The 7627-nt window shown below is 32.0% G+C and overlaps 1 long non-coding RNA gene across 1 annotated transcript; it reads right to left on the bottom strand.

The window, feature by feature from the left end:
• Positions 1-1807: 1807 nt before the first annotated feature.
• LOC145798498 (uncharacterized) lies at positions 1808-6387 on the bottom strand. Its single transcript, XR_014339421.1, has 2 exons — positions 6110-6387; positions 1808-3340 (listed from the first exon to the last, which is right to left on the bottom strand). It is a non-coding gene; the product is annotated as an uncharacterized LOC145798498 (long non-coding RNA).
• Between the last annotated feature and the right edge of the window lie 1240 nt (positions 6388-7627).

Genomic DNA, 7627 nt, shown 5'->3' with positions numbered 1-7627 from the left:
AAACCAATACTAAGATCATTATTGGGGATGGGTGTCGAGTTAATTTTTGATTGGTAAGTTGCTAAGGGATGTGGTACTTAAGGATGAATTCCCCAGATTATTCAGCCTCTCTACTGCAAAAGAAGGGACGGTTAGTATGTATATGCAGTTAAGGGGTAATGCAGAGGAGATTTCAGGGGTATTGAAGCTTAACTTTAGAAGGCATCTTCTGGCTTGGGAGAAGGAGGGGGAGGAGGAGGAGGAGGAAAACAGATTGTTGGGTTTATTAGGTGAACCCCCAAGATTAAAATTTGATTGTCCAGATTCTATAAGGTAGAGTGCATCCCCTTCAGGGCAATTCACTATGGCTGCAGCAAGAAATTGGGGTGAGTCTCAAAAAGGGCCAAGACTACTAATTCCTAAATTAATTTGGGGCAATGTAGCCCTTCCAAGAGTAGTTTCTCTGCTGGTTGGCATGAAAAGGTAGGGTAAAAACCAAGGGCTATCTTCATAATATTGGGATTCTAAGCAATAGTGTGGAGATTGTTTGGTTTGTATCTCAAGATATAATTTTTGAGAAATTTTTTAAAAATTTTGTTTAGTTTAAATTTTTTAGCATGGGTACTTTGAAAAACATGCCATACCTGCATCGGGTATTTATCGACGTATGGTACTTGGTATGGTACTTCTGCATGCATACCGGGTACACGAAACATGTACCCAAGTTTTTTCTTCTTAATTTTTGGCGTACCCAGAGATGTATCTAGTATATATCCAAGCCGTACCGTACCTCAGTTGAAACAATATTTTCTTTTACCAGAGAGATAAAACTTTGTTCACTAGACTTCTTTTTTATTTTTTGTTTCATGCTTAGCATGATTTTAAAATTAAATTATGGTTTGTAAGTTATTTAATATATTGACATTTAATTTTAATTTATACATTTACTTTTGGCATTACATGTTAATTATAGGTTGGACCTTAGCAAATTAAATCATTTAATTAATTTTTGCACTACTCTAAATTAAAAATAAATATTTTTTTTTTACAAGCATACTAAGCCGTATCCGTACTCTATTTTTTTTTAAATTTTACCGTATTGACATACTTTTATCGTACCAATACCAGTACTCGTATCTGTACCCGTGCTTCATAGTCACTCTCTCTCCTACACATCAATTAATCACTTTTTCTCTCCTTCTCAATCACTTTTTCTCTCACATACATCTACTCAACTACAACAAAATATTGAATCATCCAAAACTCCAAAACTATTTTCCAAATATACAACCAAACAAATTAAAAAAAAAATTCTAAACTCTCTCCTCAATTTTTTTTTGAAAATTTATCTCAAAACACAAACCAAACACACCCATATATGTGTCCTTTCTGTAAGAATAAAACTGAAAGTGTGAATCATCTTTTTCTCCTGTGCCCTCAGATTTGGATGGCATGGTCAGGTCTGCTTGAGTGGTGGGGAATTGATTGGGTGTCACTAACAACTGTTGCGGGTCTACTGTTTTGGTGCTTGGGAACTAAACATAGGAAGTGACTTTAGAAAATTTGGAAACTTGTTCCCTTGGCTATGTTGTGGTCTGTGTGCAATATGAGAAATGAGCGTGTTTAAAGCACGTCAGTCAGGTATGGTAGAAGAGGTGGTTGAAATTGTGAAGGTGAGGGTGGCACTTTGGGCAAAATCCAATCTAAAGGACTTGCCGTATTCAGTGCAAGAACTTGTTGAATGCCTAGACCATGTTAGACAGTGCCATGCTAGGACTTGCCATATTATTGCTGCTACTCTTGGTTGGGTTTCATTGTGGCTGTTTGGTTTTTATCTTCTTTCTCTTGGTTATGTTTTTATTATTGGCAATCCCGTTGGAAAAACTCCATTCAGTTGTAATTTTATTCACTTTTTTTTGTATCTATGACAATATGGGAGTTTAGTTGCGAATACAACTCGAGTTGTGCCTGATTAGAGGAATTTGTGCTGATGTTCCGTATCTTGACTTGAGCAATCTTTGTTTGCCACTTCGCAGACTAAGCATGGGGATCGAGGGGCAGTGCCTTCAATACCAAGTTGTCTAAGTTCCTGGACCGCTCAAGCGATCATGTGTGCACTCGAGCGCTAAATGGGAGCATCCAGTATCTCGGCCTGAGTTTAGAGATTCTGGGAGATGTGTTTTACCGCTCGAGTGGTAAGTTTTGCGCTCGAGCAAAGTGACAGGTGGAAGTGTGTTTGCACCACCTTACTAGTCTCACCACTCGAGTAGTCTTCGCTGCCCTATTAGTATAAAGTACACCGTTTGCTACTTTTAGGGTTGAATTCATCCAGATTCTCAAAGAGGAGAGCAACTAAACGTATTCTATATTGGACGGTGTTTATATATTAGTTTTCTTGATGATTTGAAAGTGATCGATGGATTCACAAGCTTTATATTGACAATCATCAAGGGGTTGTTTTTGTTCTTTCATTCACAAAAAGAAAGAGATGTTTCTCGGTGGATTTCGGGAAACTTGTGCCTGAAGCTTTGGTGGATTTCGGAGTGGCTCATTGTCGTGGACTTGACATCAGCGTTGTGGATTCAACATTGGCAAAGAAATTCCGAGGTGAAGACGGTGATGGAAGAGGCGCATCGGGTTTGGTTCAATTTGAACGTAGATTTGTTAGGTAATTGAGGGTTTTCATGTGTAATTCGTTTGCCTTCTTAGTAGATTATTTTGTGATTTTTACCCGTGATTTTTTGTTAATCATAATTGGAGTTGTTTCAATTATGATTTTTTCCACGTTATATCGTTGTGTCCTTCCATTACTTGTGTTTGATTGGGATTGCTTTTCTTTGTTTAAAATTGAACCATAATCATAAATCATAATTTCGGGATTTTCATGAATCTTCTCTGTTTTTGCTAGTTGTGTTGGTCTCTCACCAACTTGGATGGTGCTATCATTTTGATTGTGCTGACATTCGGTACCAACTTAATTGGGATTGTCTATGATGATTTATGCACCTTCCTGCCTACTCTATTAATGTAACACCTTTGTATTCTTGGTTTTCATTAATAAAGGTTGTTTTTGTTGATAAATAAATTAAATAAATAAATAAATAAATAAATAAACACTTATGGAGGTCAAACATTACCTCTAGTTACCAACCAGAGAGATGCCTTGCCCATTCTTTAACATAGAAGGCACGTTTTGTTTTAACAATGTTACATATTTCTTGGTGATAAATTTTTTGTCAAGAAGAAAATTATAATAAAAAGAAACAAACCTTGGGTAAAAATAATAATATAATAATAATAATAAAAAGAAACAAACCCATGTGTCTTCTCCACGTGCCGCAGCATCAGCCATCTATATTCCCTGCAAGATGCAGATTACATTATCAATGGAAAGTGTGGAAGCATGGTACCCCACCCTCGTTATCAAAGCTGTAAGAAAAAAGATTGTGACCTCTAGAGGAAGAGCTAGAGAGCTCTAATGGGGTGTATGTCCCATAATGATATGATGTTTTTTATTTTTTATCAAGTCATTGAAGTTCTGTTTAGAATTTCAAAATTAGAGAAGGCATAATTTCTGAAGCGGTAATATGAGTACTTCTTGTTGAACCAAGTAATAAATAATGAACATGAAGATTATTATTAGGGAAATTAAATGATCCCTCTGCATGGTTTTTAAATAGGAGGAGGATCTCCTCTAAATTTTAGATTGGAGGATGCTGTTATTTTTTTCGGACAATTTGCATTACTTATTTATTCATATGTACAAGTATTATTATTTTATCTTTTCTCAATCATATATTATTCTCAAATTTTAATTTTTATCTTTAGGGTCATTAAACTTCTAGTCGATGCGTATTTAAAAAGACACAGGTTAATATTTTTACATGACTAAAAAAATTAAAAAATAAATATAGGTGTAAAAAAAAATATAATCACCTCACAATAAATTAAAACTAGTTGATAGGGAATGAAGGATCATAAAATCTTAGAATTAATTTCTCGCATTCATTAATGGTTAAATTTTATTTTATTTTTCTATAAAAGTTCAAAAACATGTGGAAAAAAAATAGGGTCAAGAAATTACATTTATATTTTGAAAAAATTATGAAAAATAAATAATAATTTCATATATATTTAATAGGGTAAATTAAATTTAGTGCATTTAAGGTTAAGATTAATATTGATAACCTTAGAGGAGGTAAGATTTTTATTTTACTTCTATATTTGAGGTCCATCACGGGCCCGTTTCGATGATCCGGACCGTTCATTTTGTCGGATACTTCGTGTATTTCATCTATACAAAAAATTAGGTTGACCCGCTAACTGTAACTTGTTAATTTTTTAACTAAAAAAATAGATAACAATTGTGTTTTTTAAAATAAATTATACATTTTTTTAGTGACAAACGTAATAAATAGAACAAGTTATACTTATCCGACCGACCTAATTTTTTGTATGGATGAAATACATAAAGTGCCTGACAAAATGAACGGTTCAGATCATTGAAACGGGGCCCGTGATAGGCCTCACGGGCCCAAACAGCACCTTGGATTGGAGGGAATCCTCCTTTTAAATAATAGTATTAGAATATATATCAGTATCAGTGATATGATCTTTAATATATATGTATATAGATTAGTGAATTGTTGATTGTTAACTCATTATTTATATTATATCTCAACACACCTCTTATGTGTGGGTATTTTAATTGTTGGGTAGGTGACAGTGTTTGAGCACAAGACTTATTGCTTGCTCTTATACCATATTAAATTGTTGATCACTATCTCATTTAAAAACTTAAGTTATTATAAAAAAAATAATTTTATTATTTATAATATATTCTCAACACATGAATATATATTATCGCAAATCACACATTATCAACCAAATATTTGTCACCACTCTGATATGTTGAAGAAAATTAGAGAGTTGATGTTGGGCTATGAATGGTTTTGTCAGGTTCACTAACCATTGGTGTTGTGCTAGTAGATGATTGGATTTATTTTTTTGGTGTCAATTTAGTTGATATTGTTTATCTTTACTTTGATACTTTATACACTCACATCTCTTAAGCGATATTTTGTCTTATATTTATGTACTTCGATTTTTATCAATAAAGTCTTTTTTTTCCGATAAAAACAAATTCATAATATTCAATCTTTGCGAATGCTCACTACGTAAATACCATTAAACAAAGGGAAATTTTGTAATACACAACTAAAAAGAGGTGTATCATATGTTCTTAGCCATAATCATTTATGATATTTGGTTATTAATTTATTATGGTATTGGTTTTGATTTAATTATCAATTAATCATATTCTTGAAATATTACTGGATCTAGAAATTGAGTTTAACTTTTGGAGCTGAATAGTAATGCTCCTTTCATATTCATTGCAAAATAATCTTATAAATTATTGAGGGAATTTCAAATTAGTGTTAAGCTAAAAAATAATTACAAATTAATGGTAAATTTGATCAATATTAATAATTAAAATTATAAATTTTTCCACACGTATATAATAATTTTTTACAAATACAACTTGGTGGTAATTTTCCCTAAATTAGGGATACTTTCATGTAGGCCCTAATATGTGAACTTATTGTTTAATAGATCCTGTGATAATTAATGACATTTTTCATCCAGTACTATTAAAAAAAATCACTAATTGTTAATTTTCAATGACAATTTAAAAATTTTATCACAAAAATGTTACTAATTATAAGTTCTAGCGACAGTTTAAAAAAATTGTTACAAAAAAATGTCACTAATTTTCAACTTTTAGCGAAAATTCAAAAAGTTCATCACATAAAAATGTCACTTGTTATAAGTTTTAGAGACAATTTATAAAATTGTGACAAAAAAGTCACTAATTATTAATTTTTATCGACAAACAAAAATCGTCAAAAAAAATTATTTTTAACGATGATTTTACTATAACCAACTTTCAATAGGACTAATGAAAATTATGTCCAATTATTAAGAACTATTGATAGTTTACCCATAATTTTAATTAGTTTAATCAAACATGGCCTAATCTAATGTACTTTCCCGGTTTTCATTTCTTTATTTCTATTGTCCAAGCCAAGAGTAAAAGGATCTGAAAAGAGGGAGGATCAAGGACACGCACCTCTTGATTTTGTCTTGGTTCCTTTGAAGAGGTTTTTTTATTATTTTCTTCACCTTTATGGATGGTCAAGCCGTAGAGAGTCTACCGGAGAGAGAACCCAAGACGAACTGGTTGATAGCAGGGGAGGGGAGAGGTCAGAGAAGGCCCCAAGACTAAGAGAGAGAGAGAGAGAGAGAGAGAGAGAGAGAGATGAATGAATTTATCTAGTAGGGAGCAAGACGCTGAAAAAAGGTGAACATTTTGGAGAGATATATAGTAGGACAAAACGAAGGGTTCATTGGAAAAAAATTTGAGTGTAATGGTGATCCTAATGACATAATATTATCATTTAATCATTTATTATTATTTTTTTAAAAATAAATGTGACATCCTACAAAAAGGATCATCCTTGGTTATATAAAATTTGTATTGGTTAATTATACAAATGTATCACTAATAACGTAGTATTATAGAAGGAATACGGTTTGGTCGCTGTGAATGAATAAAATCTCGCTACATGAAAGGATACCCACTGCGGCACAATTGTTGCATTATAATGTTTTCTTCGCGTTATATATGGAACTCTGTTAAAGGCACTAAATAACTTGAATAACTTGAAATTTAAATTATATATAAATATTAAATATATATAAATTATTAATTATTAGATGATAATTTAAGTTGTTAGATCATAATTAATATATATTATATACACAATAACACAATACAAAATCTTACCTTTCTATTTTTTCACTCAAAAATTATAAAGACTATTGTAGCGACAAAACAGTTATTCAATTCTTATCTCTCTCACAAAACCCTTATATAAATTATTTGATTTGATATTGTTAATAATTTTATAAAAACAAATATTAATAGATTTAATTTTAATGAATTAATTAACTTGGTTGCATTAAAAAAAAATTCAAATTTACTTGTAATTTACACAACTCAAGTAATTTGTCCTTAAGTCGAATTGAGCTTGAGGGGATTGAGAGGACTTGGGTGGCTCTCATCACAATTCGGGTTAGGCTTAGACAACCTCTTAAGCTGTCCGAACCCGTCCAAGTTGCACTCCTAATTTTAATTTAAATAATTTATTTTAAAACAAAACATCTATAATGATGATATTTATTTTTCAAAATGATATTATTACATCATTTTTATAGTAACTTTTTGTATGATTTTTATACATAAACATTTTATTTTTTTTTTTTGGCAAACAAAACAATAGAAAGGGGGGGAAAAAATACAGAAATGGAATGACAAAGAGAGAAGAGTTGAAAATAGAAAAGAGTCATTAAATATGGAAATTTGAACAGGGAAAATGTTTTGAACCACCATTTTTGGATCCCTAAGCCAACCTCTAGTGATGTCTCTTATGACACATCACTTGAAAATTCCACAAAAGAATAATGCTTGGGACCCCCTTTTGGGGGTCACCCCCTCACCCCCCTTTGCCACGTGGCAGGGGGTGATTGGAGGAGCAGGAAAAAAAAAGAAAAAGAAAAAGAAAAGGTAACCAATGAGAGAGAGAGG

Source organism: Camellia sinensis, chromosome 9, assembly GCF_055761805.1.
Source record: "Camellia sinensis isolate YWXY chromosome 9, ASM5576180v1, whole genome shotgun sequence".
NCBI classification, from domain to species: Eukaryota; Viridiplantae; Streptophyta; class Magnoliopsida; order Ericales; family Theaceae; genus Camellia; species Camellia sinensis.
Note: the sequence above shows the minus strand (reverse complement) of the source record. Positions and strands in the feature narration are given on the sequence as shown.